This window comes from Neopelma chrysocephalum, unplaced genomic scaffold, assembly GCF_003984885.1.
Source record: "Neopelma chrysocephalum unplaced genomic scaffold, ASM398488v2 Primary Assembly neopelma1_84, whole genome shotgun sequence".
In the NCBI taxonomy this organism is placed as follows: Eukaryota; Metazoa; Chordata; class Aves; order Passeriformes; family Pipridae; genus Neopelma; species Neopelma chrysocephalum.
Window position 1 is genome coordinate 4,132,784 of NW_020897746.1, and position 18,220 is coordinate 4,151,003.

General features: G+C 40.9%; 1 protein-coding gene across 8 annotated transcripts in view; it reads left to right on the forward strand.

Moving 5' to 3' along the window:
* TNRC6C (trinucleotide repeat containing 6C) overlaps positions 1 to 18,220 on the forward strand; it is a 98,558-nt gene that overhangs the window by 22,211 nt on the left and 58,127 nt on the right. The window lies entirely within an intron of this gene.

Sequence of the window (18,220 nt, forward strand, 5' to 3'; positions counted from 1 at the left end):
TTGTTCCTATGTAGAAAATGTGAATTCAGAAGTTTAAGTTTGAATTCTGTTGCATCTGCCCTGTGAGATCTCATGCAGTTTATAACAGTGGATTTTGCTTTCAGAAGGCAGCAGAAGTAGCTAAATCCCACCAAGTCTTAGGTACATAAAAAAACTTTGGAATTAAGATGCATGAGAGCGATTTCTAGCTAAATATAATGTTTCTGTTTCTGCAGTATTGCATGTTTTGTTCTCTGTATCAGCTCATTTCTGTGTGAAAAGATTTCTCTGTTCTATAATGGATTATAATGACTTTTTAATGTCACAATTCAGTGGCAGATGTTTTTGCTGTCAGAGTAACTGCATTCATTTTCACGTGCTAATGCAGTGGCTCTTCATTTCTGTTACTAGTGAGACTCAGCGCCTTCTGCTTTGCCTCTGTGGGATGTTACTATTTCTGTCTCTTGTTGTGACAGCTTTGCTTTTAATTGCTTGAAACTGCCAAGTTTAAGTTTTTAGATAATAACTTCAGTTTTTCAGGTATGCTTGGGAGTTTGTTTCTTTCAAGTATTTTTGGTCCACTCTCCTTGTACTTAATCATCCTGTGCTACTGCTATAAAATATGAATTGGGAAGAAGACAACAGTGAATAAAAGTAGTTATCTTAGAGATTAAGTAGTTTAGGCATTTATTGCTTCATCTGTCCGAAGCAGTGATGCACCTTTTTGTAGTTCAGGGTCCTTGGAAGGAGTTGATCTGTCCTGCAGAGAAACAAAACCTCCTGTTCATCCTCAGGGCAATGGCCAGGGGTTATTTACAGTCCTTTAAGTGACCCTTCTTTGAATTTCCTTTGTCTGGCAACTACTCATTTCTTTTAAGGTTGCTCTGTGGGAATGCTTTTCCACTTCGTGGTACAGTTCCTTACCTTTTTCTGTAGGAGGGATGTGCATAAGCTTATGATAGGTAGCAGGAATTTCCTAAAATATGGAAAATATTAATACAAAATTAAAGAGAGGAAAAAGTTGACTGAACCTTTTTTCCTCAGATATTCAAAGTTGACTGTAAACTTTATTGCAGTGCTGCACAACTATTTAATTTGGATACATTTTCAAGGTTGAGTGACAAATGCTACTACAACTAAAAGGCAACCACAGGGATTATCATTGAATTTAATTAATTTATTTCCTATCTGGGACACAGTAATTAAATTAGTTGTAAAGACAGGATGTCACAGTAACACTGAGTGGACTGCATCAGGTATCACATGCCAGTGGGCAGGATGCATTAAATCAGAGATTAAAACTGGGCTGAAACTGAACATTGTGCAAAATGTAGATTTTGGTAGCTGAGATATAAATATGACTTAATGTAGTTGCTTGTGGTAACTTAAAAGAAGATTGCTTCATTTTATGCATGTGTCATTCAGTTCTGCAACTGGGTTGCCATAGCAGTGAGAAATGCTTGCACCAGTTGGAGAAAATAAACCACACAACTGGAAATGGGATATGGAAGGGTTTTTTGGTTTGTTTTTTGGCTGATTGGAGACAATATATTTACTCTCAGCAGAGTTTGTGAAGGAAAAGACACTTTGTTGAAGTGGGTTGGAAGGGCTGAGCTTGGGAGTTGATAGCAAGGGAGGGTTTACCCTTTGGGGGTGTGCTGGAAGCCTGTGCTCTTATCAAGGTGCTTTTTAATTCTTTTTAATTAGTAGTAAGATTAATAATTAATAACAAGTAATAGTAAGGTTTTCATTTATTTGTCCAGCACAGAGGCAGATGTGGAGATGTGTCCCGTCTAGTAATGAACTCGTTTGCTTTGTTCACGGAGCTCTGATCTCCGTAAGCTGAGATGGGGCTGTTGCATGTTCAGTCTCTGGTGAGGCCTCAGGAAAAGAGAAACTAGTAAGGAGGAAGGAGGTTTCCTGTGGGGGTGTGTATGTGGTGTGTTGTCAGTTCAGTATTGCCCTGAGGCCTCAGCCCGAGCTGAATGTTTCCATTTGTGATGTGGAGCACAAACCCCTTCCAAAATAAACACACATTTCCACCCACAGAGGAAAGGTATGTGGCTGCTGCTGGAGTTACTGGTCCAGGGGTAGGAAGTGCTCCCTCACACAGCTCTTGCATCTATTTAAACAACTTAAATTATTTTTTGCTGTTTAAACAACGATCCAACCCTTTAAATCTTCTCTACATAACAACTCCTTCATTTTCTATTTTTTTTCCTGCGACGTTGTTTGCCAAAGTATTTTTGCGAGGCTGAATCTTTTATAAATACCCTGTTGGCAACAATTCTAGGGAATGTGTGAAAGGAAGAAAGATTGAAGAGCTGATAAGTAGCTGAAATGTTTCTCAATTACTTGAGAACAAATGAAAGTAGTCTTCCTGTTCAGCTGAAGAGGAGTGCTGCAGAATTAGATGAGGTGAAATGAGCAGGTTTTTGTTGCACATCCACGTTACTGTTCTTTTATGGTAATTTTTTTGAGAACAGGACTATTGAGCACAGGCTATTAGTGTTTATTTTACATGTGTAAACTCGTGCCAGTTTATATTCACTTGATAAAGAAACTTGGTGTATAAAGGCTTTTGTAATGAAAACATTCAGCTGTAAGTACTAGTAAGAGTTCTGTTCTGTATGTTAAATAGTCACTAGTATGGGAAATGGCTGTTATTTAATAACTACAGGGGACTTTAGGGGAGCTGTGGTCGTGATAAATAGTATGAGGTCAGCGTGTTTTGCTGCCTGCTTCTCTTCCAGCCATCCTGCTGCAGGTGTAGTCAGCACACAGGTGATCAGTTCCTTGGCTGCTTTACTCACACCCCAGCTGAATACACTTTGTCTAAAGCAAAGTTGAAGTGCTGGTATCAAATAGTTTAAGTGGGTCGTTACTCAAACATCCACCATGGTAATTGAAAGGCAAAGTATCCATCCAGGTCTCCAGCATTACCTCTAGTAAAGGTAAGTGTTAAATCTGCAAACAGAGAGTTAAGTCTATACTACTTTTAGTTTAAAGTAGGAAACAAATATTTGATTAGAAATCTTAATTTGGACACTATTTCTGGAAAGCAGAGATGGTCAGTCTGCCTCTTGGACCTTCATGATCCTTGTAGGTCAGTCTTTGGCATGTTCATGGCGTGGGACCAGGAAGAGAGATGTGGGCTTTCCAAGGGGAAGATGGGAACTTCAGCTCACTGCTTGTGAAGCAGGATTGCAGAAGCTGGAGTGGCTGCAGTAATCCTGGGATTCAGCAGCTCATCCAGCACTGCCCACCCTCTGTTAAAGGGGTTCAGTGAATCTTGAGCATTGTTCCTTTCCACCTATGGTCTGTTCTGGAGTTTCCCCTCCCCCAGGCTGTCTGGGCCTCTTGGGACTTTTCACTATGTCATGATTTTAATCAGGAAGGTTGTCTGCAGACTGGGAGGTTATTCTACCAAGGTTTAGGCTTTAATATGTTTTATTTTGAGGGACTGAACAGAAAGCACTTAGCAGTATGTGATTGCTTGGTAAACCATTGTGGTGTCGCAAATGTTGGCATACTTTCTTCAGGTTAGCTTTAAAAATTTGCATAGCATTTTTTATCCCACAAGCAGTGCTGTATATTTTACCTGGAGCACCATAGTCAACTGTATTATGAAGAAGAGCTAAAGGGAAAAAAGAATGGATGAATATATCTGAAATACCATCCCCTGTTCTGGCATTTCTATTTAAATGACAGGAACAGTGGCATACCTGTCTTAAAAGCCAGGCATTTCCATTTCCAAATTAGCCATGTAGATGGTTGCATAGTTGTAAATTGATTCTTTACTTACCCTCCCCAAATGGGCTGTTAGAATGTTCTCTATTGGGCTCATTTGGATGTGAATCACCTTCCTGTAACCTCCATTCTCCTCACACAGAAATGCAGTTTGTGTACACTGATAATGTGCTCTTTCTGGCTGTGGTAGATGTGACTGATGTTTAATGGTAGTTCCATAGAAAATAGGGGAAAATGAAACTTTTTAGAGAATTTCATTGGTATTTTAAGTGGAATTAGGTGTGTAACACAATCAGTCTTTTTTAAAAAGTAAAGTCTTGAGCTTTTCTGGTTTGTGTCGTATTATTGTAGGAACCAGCAGAGGCTTTTTCCATAAGATTAGAAAATGTGTTCCAGCCTACAAATCAGGTATGATTTTCAACAGATTTACAACCTCTGACTCATTTGAGTATTTATAGCTTATGCTTGAATATCTGCCTCTGCCATCTTGTTAGTTAAGTGCTGTGTTTGTACTGAACTGCTGCACATTGTAGTGACAAAATGTGCCATAAATCATCATTGCAGAAGGAGGGGGAGCACTGCAGTAAGTTCTTCAATTAGATCTTAATATGCAGTCACTTGATAACTTAATGATAACCTGTGGCCATACATTAAGGCTTAATAACACAAAAATGTTTTCTTTTTGATAAACGTTATCATGGTGATGTTTTGCTATTATAAGTATCTTTAAACAAACATGAGTTTGTTCATAAAACCGACTGAGATATCAACTTCTCTGATAGAGGAGTAATTACTGTTTTATAGCCTGCAAAGAACTGAGTATTGAGGTAATTTGTGAGTCCGTGCCATAATACTGGGAGAAAAGGAGTAGAAAATGCAAAAGATTAGAGCAGACAGGAGGAGCAATTTGCATAGTCAAGGAGACAAAGCAAGAAGGATGAGCTGGGAGGCTTGGAGTTAACTAGTACAGGGAAAAACTTTGGTTTCCTGCTTATCTTTTTCAGTTGGGATGGCTGTGACAAGCCATTGAGTTTTTAGTGGTGGCAGTAGTTCAGTGGTATTTAATAGGGTTTTTGCTGTCACAAGTGTAAGCAGCATTATGGGCATCTTCAGCATTGCCATTATGAAGTAAAGAAAAAAAAAGTAAGTGTGTGGATAACCTGTGGTAAACTATATCTGGGGATGTAGCACTTTTTGTGTTGGTCTTCAAAGGTGTCCAGCTAGAGATCTGCTTTGAGAATTGGTGTCTTTTTGCAGGAGAGGGGTTTGTCAGGGCTGGACACCCAGAGCCCTGTAACCAAGTACTGGCAGCTCTGAAGGTTTAAGTCTTCTGTAGCTCCTGTGAAGCTTTAGACTCTTTAGCTTTCAAATAAATCCTCTCTTCAGACAACGAGGCACCAAAGCAATCAGTTCAGGTTTTTAGGAAAAAAAGAAAAACAAGCAAACACAAAATTCTCCAGGGTTGTTTGAAAATAAGGAGAACCCAAGAGATACATTCTTCCTGATGTGTTCCTGTCCTGAGCTGGATTTACAGGACACCTGCCCCAAAGAGGTGCTTCAAAGTCTTTTCCTGGAGTTGCTGCTGCTTCCTTCCTGCTGGTCCAGTAAAGCACCTCCAGTCCTGGTCAGTGGTTGCCTTGTGAGCTTTGCACATTCCTCATCAGGGAATACAAGCTTTTATTTTCCTTAGAGATGGTCTGTGGTAGTTTGCCATCATGCAAATGTAGGGATGTTCTTATAATATAAATACAGGCAGAATATTGCTCTGGTCTTCCACGTGCTTTGCCTTTTCTCAGTTTCCTCAATTAGGAAATGATCTGGGCTTATCAGATTGAGGATGGCAGTAGCCTGACCTGTATATAGTTAGTTTTAAAGCTAGATGAAAATGAGAGCTTTCCAACACTAGATACAGTTAATTAAAAGCATTTTTCAAATGCTCTAAATGTTGTAAGGGTTGATAACCTGGGCAGTAGGACTAACATGCTTTCATCAGATTTCCCTTTACATTGTCCATTGTCAAATACATTTAAAACCTGGGATATTATCTCTACATGAATACTCTGTGAAGAGAGAGTAAGCACAGATTAGGTAACACCAGTTTGGCTTTTCTCATGTAGACCTAATTGTCAGGGTTCCCTTTGGTGGGAAGCGTTTCCAGGTAAATCCCTGGTTTGCTTTCTGAACAACAAAACCGCCAATACAATTGTTGACAACTGGATATTCTAGAATTTAAATTCTAACACAGCTCCACAATGCTAACACTGGTGGTTAGGGTCAGACTGCACGCTGGGTTATGGTTATTTATCTGCCCACAGTGGGCTCTTTCATCCCCAGTGCTGTGCTGCTTTTGCAGTGCTGGGCATTCCCCAGTGCAGTGTGTTTGTGAAACATCAAACTGTTGCACTTCTGGCATCCCAGCAGCTCAGGCATTGGCATATATTCTGTTCTTCTGTCAGTCTGCTTATAACTGTTTTCCAACTGTAAATAGAGTGTTGTCTGACACTTATTGTCCATCAGAGTGTATATGCCCCAGTATTAGAGACCAGATGTATTTTTCCATTTTAACATGCCACTCCTGTATCTACTGATCACAACAGACACCCACCCCACATCTCTTCGCTTTCTTACCCACCCAAAAAAGTCTGAGATTTGTTTTCTTGGGAGTGGCTTTATAACACAGCTTATGTGTTTATCAGTGTGCTCCTCCCTTTGCTTTCTAAACTGAAGTCTGTCGTTCGCTTTTACTCTTCTTTTAAAGAAATATGTCCATGAAGGTAGTTTCTTGTCTGCCTTGAGGTCTGGCTCACTTAGGTTTTCCTGGAGAAGGCAGCTCACAGTTTCCCATGAAAAAATGACCTCTGAGCTTTGATTTATCTGCAGTGTGCTGACCACTTTCCATTATTAGATTATCATCTTGCTACCTGGAGGAGGCTTGTAACGCATATAAATATAATATTGATAAGATCTGCAAACTGTAAGCTGGAGGAGGGGTTCATCAGGGGAATGGATTAGCTCACTTTGGTAATGATTATTTTGAGATATGTGCTGGGTTTCTAACACTTCTCCATCCCTTCCTTGAGAAGGATGAAATCAGCTTTGAACTGTAACTCTAGTACATGCTCTTGGGGGGTAGTTACTGTACAAATGCTGAAGAGGGTTATCTTGGGAAAACAAAGGGAACAAAAACATGAGTTTGATTCTTTTACACTGTGTGTGAAGCCTTTGGCCTGAGGGACCTTGTATTCTGGTGTTGACATTCCTCTACTCTGAGAACCCAGACTTCCCTGTGTTTTGCTAGATAAATTAATGTTTTTCTCAAGTTCTTATAGATTGTAGCCCATACTTTACAAATCCTACAGGACTACTTAAAAAGTGTGTTTGAGCAGCTCACACTCTTGGTCAGGCATGCACTATGCATGTGATCCTTCAGGTTATTCCTGACCTGGCTCAGGCAGTGCAGTGTGCATCAGCATCCAGAGAGGTGGTTTGCTCATGAGGTTGATTGTAGGTCCAAAATCACCAAGAGAGGAGGTGATTTTCCCTTTAGGCATCCTGCCCTGGCCTTGTGGGATGGCAGCAGTGGCTCATGCTAAACTGTCTTGTGGGACTGCATTTAACACCACTGCTGAATGCTTTGGACGCTCCTCAGCTGCCCTGAGCCTGTCAACTGTTCTTACTGTTTGCCCAAGAGGAACAGCTGAACTTGAGGCCAGATTCAGGCTCTCCAGTTGCCTCTTCCCATGTTAACAGAAGTGGTTCTCTGTGTTTATCATAGTCTCCTGGAGATCTGTCCTCCTGTTTTCAGGATGCCCTTAATGTTTCTGGCATCATTCCTGATTTGGCTGCTGTTGCTGTCTTTTTTTCAACAGTCTATGGAGCCAGACTTTTCACCTTTCCAAGGCCAGACAGGCTCTCATGAACTTCTCTAAAGCACATGAGTTACTAAGCTTCAGAAATGACGATTCCTCACCTCTGTTTAAAATTCAAATGCGACACGGAGGTCTTATTATCATAGGACTATATATATCCCTTTAGATGAGCAACAGGGATTATCTTAACCGTCTCCCCATTCTGACAGGCCCAGCAAAAGTTCTTGAAAGATGTATTGATTATTATTGGAAAGTCATCTTTGTACAGACCTGAACAGTTTTTCCTGTAACTTCAGCCCCTTCTTTCCTGGCTGCTTTGCCCAATATGTGGAGAGCTGATTTCCCCTCCTCTGCAGGGGCCTTTTTGTGTGTCCTGTTTTTCACTTAACAGCCCATTCAGTTTTTCCTTGTGCTAGTGTTTTCAAGCTGTTTTTCAAACCATAATAATTTATGTTTCTCTTCTTTGGAAGGCCTTCCAGTTGGTCCAGAGTTATTTTTTAAATGCAGTATCTGTATGTTGTGGTTTAACCCCAGCAGCAGCTCAGCCCCAAGCAGCCACTTGCTCACCCTCCCCCGATGGGATGTGGAGAGAACTGGAAGAGTAAAAGTGAGAAAACTCGTGGGTTGAAATAAAGACAGTTTAAGTAGAGCAAAAGTCACACACACAGGCAAAGCAAAACAAGGAATTCATTCCCCACTTGCCATGGCAGGCAGGTGTTCAGCCATCCCCAGGACAGCAGGGCTCCATCACACATAACAGTGACTTGGGAAAACAAACACCACTGCTGCAAATGTCCCCCTCTTTCTTCTTCTTCCCCAGCTTTATATGCTGAGCACGGTGCCATCTGGTCTGGAATATCCCTTGGGTCAGTTGGGGTCAGCTGTCCTGGCTGTGTCCCCTCCAGCTCCTTGTGCCCCCCCTTTCTCCTCGCTGTCGCTGTGGGGTGAGGAGCAGGAAAGGCCTTGGCTGTCTGTGAGCCCTGCTCAGCAATAATGAAAACACCTGGGTTATCAGCACTGCTTCCAGCACAAACCCAAACCACAGCCCCACACCAGCTACTGTGAAAAAAATTAACTCTATCTCAGCCAAAAATTAACTCTTTCCCAGCCAAAACTGGCATGCTAATTGAAGGATCATTAAAAAATGTTGAGTTAATCTGTGTAAGGATATTCTGGTGCTTTTCATAAGTAAAACCAAAGGTTGTATTCTGTGTATGACAAGCTCACCCCATTGCACAGCTCTGTAATCTGGGCTGTTCCATAGTAGTGCTGCTTATTCTCCTTCAGTTACCTGTCCCTGAACTGGGCTTGCTTTAAGGAGCTCCCAAGTTTTAGATACCTTCTTTAATTCTGTAAGGATGTAGATTTAATAACATGGAGTTTCTTCTTCACACTCTCCCTGTTTCTCCTCTTTGACCACTAACGTTTTTCCCTCTGCAGGTTGTCCTTTGAAGTGTACATTTAACTGTATTACTTGTTTTAGTTTCCCAGCAGTTTCCACTGCAGTTGCTTAGGCCTGATTGACAAACCATGAGAGTACTTCCAGCAGTGCTGGAGGTGACAGGCTGTCCTGTGCTGCCTCATTGTCAGGTCTTTTCAGGTGTACCTGTGAACATCAGGCATCCGAGGAGTAACTTTCCTCTCAAAAGCAAAAAGTCTTCAGAAAGAAACAGGAAGAAAATAATGTGTTCAGTGCCACGTTTCTGATAGGCTTCATCATAATTCCTATCTTGCTATAACTTCCATATCTTGCTGCCAGCTTCCAAGAGTAATAATTAATTGTTTGTTTGTTTGTTGTATAGTTATTTCTAATCTTGTCCAGTGGTCACTGTGGGAATTGAAATAGGAGGTCATCTTCAGCCTTCTCAGTTGTTTTGCTCTTCCTTCCCAGAAAAGATCTACGGAAGACATCATGATTTGATGCCTTATTATGTCTCCTAAGACCCTAAAAAACCCCCTAATTCTAACTTAAAATCTCTGGATAATAACTTAGATGCACAGCAACAATGAACACTTAAATCCATAATCCCGTTTTACTGATACCTGGGATGTAGTCGGGATGTCGAAGCTCAGCTTGTTCCACCCCCGGGGTTGTCGCTGTGTTAATGCACCCCTGCTTTTCACATTTGCTTGAGATGTTTTAATCCTTATTTACTGTATTATTTTAATGGAAGTGCTGCCTTTCCTCTGGGTGTTCCACAGAACTGACGTCATTGTGGCCAGTGGCAGATGTGACAGTGCCGTGTGCTCCCTCTGCTGTCACCAGCTCCCTTCTCAGCACAGAGTTTCTTTCTGAAAACTAAAGAAATAATGTGGCTTGTATTTCTGAAAAGTGATTAATGTTATTTAGGGCCCCTTTTTGCCTGAAGTGTCTTGATGAATCTGTAATACAAGTTAAAGTCAGGGTCGTGGGGACAGCATTGACACTGTCAGCTGGCAACTACAATAACTTTTTATTTATGTGAGGAACTGGGAGCATCTTGGATTTGCCTCCCCTAACTATCCTATTCCAACATGCAAGAAACTACTTTAAAAAAATCAAACTTACTAATGCTTTTCTTAGTAGGTCTGTAAAGCCATTAAAGAGCTCTTATTTTTGTACCCTGCCTAGACAGACATGGTGTTTTCCTCTTTGTTTGCAGTTGGACTTACTGTAAAACATTTTCCTTTCTTTCTGCAAAAAGCAGAAATAAAACTCTTTGTAAGCTGGACACAGTCATTGAAGATGTGGGAATTTACCCAAAGTATTCACAGAGAAAGAATTTTAGGATGACACATATTAAGCCAAGCTGTATTTCTCCTTAAAATGCTGGTGTTACTTCTTTTAGCTCAGTCTAAGCACACTTCTGTGAAGTAACTGTGTGTAATGCATGTGGAGTAATTAGGTATTCCTTCCTAGTGAGGGGAAGACATGTGTCTAAAATAAACTGAGCAGAATTTTTGAATTAAAATGAAGTAATAATATTAAGTTATTATTAGTAATCTTTATTAAAACATCTTTAATTTCTTTTAACATTCATGTAATAGAATCTGATTTACTGGGAGTGGCATTTAATTAATTTAATTCAATTTAGAGAGTTAACTCTATTACATATTAGTACAGAAAATTACCTCTGAACAGTCATTTCTCACTGGTGACATGCAATAAGTTAATTTAGCTCGGAGTTCGTTTGGGTGCATTGTGAGTTCTTGGTGAAAGTTGCTATGGTGACAGCCCGATCACCAGAGCTGTCACTGCGACAACAACCCCGCCTGACACCGGCCTGGAAACATGGGCAGGTGTTGGAATCCTGGGAAGAGCTTCCTGGGGAATGCCCGGGCACTGCCAGCCCTGTGCAGCTCTGCCCCGCTCACCAAAGGGGCGTTGTCAGAATGGGCAAAACAAACCGAACTGGGTTTGTTGTTTGGTCTTTCTTGGCTTCATCTGAGCTGCAGTGAAATGATTGCTAAATCCCCATTGAATTTGAGTTTGGTTCCATTAAGGAAATTTCCCTGAAGAATCAGAATAGGAGAAGCTCTCTAAACTGCTAGGACTGCTTTCTTCATGTTTCTGAATAACTTAAATCCTGTTTTTCGTATGTGGCATTAATGCACGATGGCACTGGAGACATAAAAAATCTGTTCAGCTTTAGCTGAATTAATGAAGAGTTTGCTTCAGATTCGGTGTTGAATCTGAAATGAAGGCTTTGCTTCAGATTCTCCAGGTTTGGCTGTCAGGTAGACAAACTCTTAGTTCAAAAGAAAACCCTTCCAATAAATAGGCCGTCATTGAGAAGCTCATTCAGAAAAACACTATTGCATATGACATGTCATGCTTAGATTTAAGGACAAGTATTAAAAGAATTGAAATAGAATTTTTAAGTTCAGTGTATTTTCTTCCACCAACCCCCCCCCCCCAAGATATATATGCAGACTTAAAAACTTGTTTGATTTTTTTTTTTTTAATCTCTAGAGCACAACTTTAATTTAATTGGGTTTATCCAAGTAAGGGATTGTTCTTCATTTTGAGCTTCAGGTTTCTCACAGCTGCTCATTTCTGAAGCAGAAGAGTGACATTTCCATAGGGCTGCTTGTCTTTGCAGTACTGGGAACTGCATCCAGAGTAGGATGTAGAACCCCAAACAGGTTTTTATAATTAAAAATCTGTGAATTTTTTAAGTACAGCCTCCTAAATTGGTAACGATGTACCTCTGGTTTTTTATGTGTTTTTAAGAACCTACCTTGCTCAAAGCATCGATTCTCAAAATAATTTTATGAAATACAAATGATCTCTAGTTATCCCAATAAGGATTCAGACTTTGACATCTAAGGCCAAAATATTTCAGGTTTAGCTTTCATGGAGTTGACTCCATGCATGGTTTCTTGGGGTGATGCTACCTGAATCTTGGAATATATCCACACTGCCCAGGAGTGGGGAAGCTGGTCCATGCTGGACACTGTGTTGGCTCTGCTTCAGTTTTTCATGCTGACTGATTTAAAACAATTGCTGACATCACTATCTTTAGAGCTGTAGTATAAACATATTAAATCTTCTTTTGAGATACAATGTGAACTGGAAGGGTTATGCCAAAACTACAGAGGCCTTTCAGTGGTTGCCCACAAAATTGTTACTATTTTAGGATTGCACCTAAAACATTCATTTGGTACCATAAATGTACACGACAGGAGAGCCGAGGCTTTGTGTTTACAATGTGACATGTGTGCCCAGTCCCATGATTCCAGCAGCACAGCCAGTGTCAGTAAACATTACACTTCATGCCCCACCAGCAGACTCGTCGTCTGCGAGCGGTCGACACCGCGCTTTCGTAGGCACGTCTGAGAGGAGTTAAATAACAGCCTGCTTGCCCTGCATCCACCCCAGAACATAAACACAATGCCTGGAGAAGCTGTATTTCTGGTTTCCAGAAGGAAAATGTGCGTATGCATAGCGACTGTGATGTGTCCAGGCTGCTGGACCCAGCGTGGTGCAGTGGTGTGTATCCACTCCCCAGGCCTGAGGCGTTCCCGGGGCATTGATCTTGGGCACACGTGCCAGCTGCCTGCACACCCACTAGGTCAGATGTGTCCTGGAAACATTGATCCCTCTGTCCACATGTTAAGACATTGATCCATAAACACACAGTGGCAATTTCCAGGCATTCAAAAAAAAAAAAACCCAGCCAGAGTCCTTATCTTTTTTCTGGCTCAAATGTCAAAGTGGAAAAAAAGAGTTTGTACCTGAGGCAGCGTGAGTGCTTAGTATTCCCAGTTGTCTGGGTGGGATGCCAGTGCTGACTGTACCCTGGGAGACCCTGAAACTCCAGGAACATCTGCCTTGGGTGCAGAGACCATGGGTACAGCACATATTCCAAGTGTGATACAATCAGTGTGCTGCTGAATAGATTTCTCTAGAAACAATCCAGGATGGAAATGATGGATATATGAGGGATCTCTTTACACTACCCAACCACATACGTTTATGAAACTGGAAGCATTTACACTGTAATTAACTGTCCTCGAGCCCCAGCTGAAGAGTGGACTGTACCTGTAGATCCATCAGTGTTTAAGGTTTGAAGGAAATTTCAGGCTCTTGTAAACAGTAAACCAATGGATACTGAGATTATCACAATTTTCAATTACTTATGAATGTACTGTGAATTTTCGTATTTATCTGTTGGTGTGAATGGTTTAATGACTGGGTTTCTGTTGTAAAGAATATTTACTGTTCAGTCCATGCCTGGAACTGATCTGTGGAAGGAAGAAAAAGGAACGTATCCAGTGTGATGGCTGCACCATTTGAAAATTTGTTTTTAAAAAAAAAATCTTTTTCATATGAAAACTGTGTGTAAAACATTATCTAATGAGATTAAATGCACACAGTCAGCTTAAAATTGAGGGATTCAGTTCCTGGTTCTGCCCAGACTTCTTCTGTGACTCTGTATGAAGTTATTTAATCTGTTATTATATGCTTGAATTTTCCCACTTAGTACTTGCGGTGATGATAGTGTTGGTTTTGGGTAATTTAACTTAAAGCTGTTTCCTGTCTTCTCTGACTCCTTTATTGTGTAGATACTGATGGGGTTCGTTCCCTGGAGCAACACTGAGGAAGGGTTTGGAGGGTGAGAGCAGAGGTGAAAGAGGGAGCACATGCCCGTGACTGGCTCCTGACATGTAAATGCTGTGATCCTTTCCTGTGTGACTGAATTGTTGGCATTGTGTTTGTGGGGTTCTCATGTCCTGTTGGTGGGATAGAACTTAATATTTTTCCCTGGTGGGTCTCTATAAAATGAGTGGAGTTCAGATATTTCTAAATACTCTGGGAGGGAATAAAAGATGTGAATTCTCTCTCTCTGAAGAGGCCTGAACACTCTTTATAGGAAAGTCTTATATCAGAAACCTGAAAACACTCTGCAGACATTTCTAAGTGCTTGCTGAGAATCCCTGTCTTCATTCAGAGCTGCCCTCTCACTTAAATTTTACAGTAGTAATTTCCTGCACAAGCTAATTTGTCTCAGCAGTGACTCTTATCTCCCTCCCGTCCTTTTTAGACAGTTCTTAGTGCTGTTGTTTCTTAATGTTATTAATACGAGTGATTAAAAACTTCTAATAGCTTCATTTTTTTCCTTTTATAATAGACAAGGTGGCTTTCTAATGTCATTGTATTGTCATGCTCTGGGGGTGGGAATTGAGTTTACAGGAGTCTTGAGTTCAAAGTTAAATATGTAATGACATGTTAAAGGAAATAACACCTGTGCTATGTCAGAGGCTTCAGGACAGATGTAGTTTAGGGAGCAGCTTTTAGCTAGATGTATTCATGTATTTATTTGTTGCTTTACAAGGGGTGGTGAGTATTTGGACGAGCCTGTGTGTGGAGAGATGTACATGATTAATGCTGGTATTTGAGTTACATGAATTCATAAAGGCGCCTTCACATCCCTTCACGTTGGAGAATTATCGCTTGAAAGAAAACAGATGAATTGTTAAGTCTTGAAAGTTACCATCTGTTATCAGTTCACGTCCTGAAGGAATGCAGCTATGCTAATCTAACTGTTCCATTACCCAGAATCCTGATTCCTAGCTTGGACTGCCGAGTTTGAGGCCTGATGTATATGATCCAATTCCTGTTCATCAATTAGATGACGGCAAACCCCATGTGTGTGCACTCAGAGCCTTCAATAAACATGAGAGATCTTGGCTTGCAGTGGGAGAGCATCATATTTGCTTTGGATTATCAATCTATTGTTGATGACAACCTATCAACCTAATTAGCTGTACCATTTTTAATGGCACAGCTAATTAATTGTGAATTTGAAATTAAAATTATAATCAGTGCTAACATGGAGGAAAGCAGCGAGGAAAATATTAAAGCTGTTAAAAGTGTAAATATTCGTCACAAGACTGCTGCATGTGAAACCAACCTGAATAATGTAGAATGGGATTGAAGAAAACTTTTAAAAATACATGTTGAGTCACCCAAAACAGGTTTTGTATCTTTCTCTCAAAAGAAGTATTTGTCACCCTCTCTGCTGACAGATTTGAGAGAAAAAAATGTAGATCTTGTTCCAGAAAGGGAAACGAAATCTCGTGTCTGAGCTCTGAAGCATGCAAGGATCTGTGTTTTTATTAGGAGCTTCTCCACCTCTTAAGAGAAAAGTTGAATTTGTGAATACAGAGTTGTGTCAATAGAGTTGGGCTCGGACTCTTCGCTGCTCAGAAGTTCTGCTGCAGGGTGGGCTGTGCTGGGCTTACACAGAGGAATCACTGTTGTGGTGAAGGGATAAAATGTCACTCAGGATTGATACAATTCCAACTTGACATTAATCAAGAACGAGATGGGGACGGTCCGGACAAGTGGGGCTGGTGAAGAAAGACCACATCTGAAACTTATTTAAAAACCAGCTGAAGCTGGAGGGAGTGCTGGGACTATCAACCTGGGAGAAAAATGATCTCTTTGTCATGGCTGAGGGAAGGAGAACTGAGTAAGATGGATTTGGAGCTCCATTTGACATGTAGGGTGGTAGAAAATGATGCTCTTAAGGTTCTTGAGAGGTCATCTACTCCATCCTCTTGCCCTGAGACAAGATCACCAAACCTGTATCATGACTGCAGATAATCCCTAATCATCCTTATTGTTAGGAATGTAAATCTAAATCTCCCTGACTGCTGTTTAAACCCAGCAAGTCCTGTCTTATTCACTGTGGGATGGAGCAAATTAGAAATAATTTTCCTTTTCCTTTGTGTTTTTTTTTTCTTTTTTTCTTGCTTTGTGTACCCGGTGTCTTCTAGACTGAACATCTTCCTTGTCTCTGTCTGCTGTGGTAGTTCCCATTTCCAGATTCCTGTGTCCTTTGTACTCTTTCCAGGTGGTCCAGCTCTTCCTTGAAGAGAGATGGGTACAGACAGTGCTGTAGTGAAGGCTTTGTCATACCAGGCTGAGGTAGATGGGTTACTCTGAGCCTCAGAGCTGGGTATTTATCCCATTACAACACTTGGCTTCTTACAGTCTTTTTGATTGATCTTTTACTTCTCTTTGGATTGTGATCTGCTAAAGCATTGCTTCTTTTTCTGCGGAACTGCTGTGGGGTGAGTTTGCTGTTCTGCATTTAGTTCTTCATGCCTAATAATGTGACTTCTTTTATTCAATTGCAGTCGTTTTGTCACATCACTTCTCCAGCTCATCATTGCTCAGTTCTGATCCCATCACACAGTGATCTGACCACCCTTCTTTCCCCCCTCTTGGTGTCATTTGCAGGTTTAATAAGGATATCCTCCAGTCCTTCATCCACTTGTTAATGAAAATATTGAACAGTGTAGGCTCGGCTCAAGTCCCCATGGAATCTGTTCTGAAACACACTGCTGTTTTGACAGCAAACCATTGATTCTCCCAGGGAACATTTCAAATGATTTTACATTTTGCTCACATTTCCCCAATTTGCTTATGACAATATCAAGTGCAAATGTCATTTCAGAAACCATTACATAGTTAAGTTATAGAGAGAGAGCTTTCAGTGGTGGGACACGGGGGGGAAATGTGAGAAAACAGGCAGAACTTGTTTGAACTGAAGCAGATGAGGGGTCTGAGGGGAGGGAGGAACAAATGAGTGTCAGGGTAGGAGTCAGGGTCAGCTGGATTTGTGGATATACAGCTCTGGAGTCAAAACAGAGGTGGGTGGTGGATGAAGTCCTTCCTCAATGTTTCTCTATTTCAGACCTTTGCATAAAGCCAACACTTAAGAAGGTAAAACCTTGTTGAAGGTAGTTGAGAAATCCTAATAAGTGATTTGGAGGTTTTCCATGAACTTCACAGCTTCCTGTTAATTCTTGGTCTGACTTCAAATTTCCTGGCAAAATAAAATTCAAGTCCTGTGTAGAAGGTCCAACTTGGTAGAAGTGAGAAGTCTGTCAGGAGAGGTGGGTTACAGAAGAGGTTTTAGAACTGTGATGATGAAAGGCTAAAGAAGGAGGAAGGAAACGTTGCAAAAGTCAAGAGAAGGAAGTGGAGAAGAAACCTGTGGAAGAGGAAGCAGGAGAAGATGCACTGTGGTCAGTTGGGAGGTCAAAGTAGGGGGGAAATGAAGGTAAACCAGGAAAAGACCTTATTTGTTCTGAGTGTACCAATTTCTGACAATATCATTTATCCAATAAAACTGAGTGATTTCTTTAAATAAATGATGATAAAGTTCTAAAGCCACAATAACACATGTATTTTTACTTTTATCCCTGGGCTTTGATGTCAAACAGCAGCTTCTGGTTACATTATAAAAACCATTCTGAGTACTGTGGAAAACAAGTTTTTGGGTTTCTCTTGGCTTTAGACTAAATTTTCTGCAGGTGTTTTTCAGGAGAAGTTTGTGAGCTTGGGGGAAGGGATGATCCAGACAGAAAATTACCAATTTTTGTATAAAAACATTAAAGTCAGCTTTTATGCAATAGTTTCTGAGTACCTTTGCTGTTACCAGTAGATGTCACTGTGGATAACAAATCCCAGCGCTTAGGAGACAAAGGAGGTAATTTGTTAAATGAAAATTCAGCCTTTGAAAGTAGGTTGGAAAGGGGGGGGCAACAATTTTTTTTCCAAAAGAGACTTTTGTCAGCAAATAAAAACAGATTTCTTGCTAATGAGGATGTCTATTTTTGGCCACTCTAATCCTGTATTTCGTGGCTGCCTTCGCCCGACTTGGGTAAGTTCCTGGCGCTCCGTGTGACCTCAGAGGGGGTGTCTGTGTGAGTGTGCTCCTGCTCAGCTTTATTTTGAAAGCCTTTAGTGTTTGGAGGGTGCTTCAAGCAGCAGCCGTTGTCGCTGCAGCGTGTATGTTCAGGGAATTGGCCATGGAGGAAGTGGCTTCATTAAGGTTGATTTGGAGGGGGGAGCAAGATGAGGAAAAAAATTGCCCATATGATTGGCTGGGAGAATAGCTCTGAATTATGGGATCCATCTGTTTCCTGTAATGAATTCATAAACCCATCAAACAATGACCTGAACGAATTGCTGAAGGAAAAAAAAAATAATACACTGGCATGATATGTTTAACGCAGTGAGGCATTGGCATTGTATAATCAAAAATTCTCCTCACATCCAGCACTTTGTAATGGAGCTGCTGTGTTTAATAGAAGCTGTAAATAAATCCTGTCACAGTAGCAGC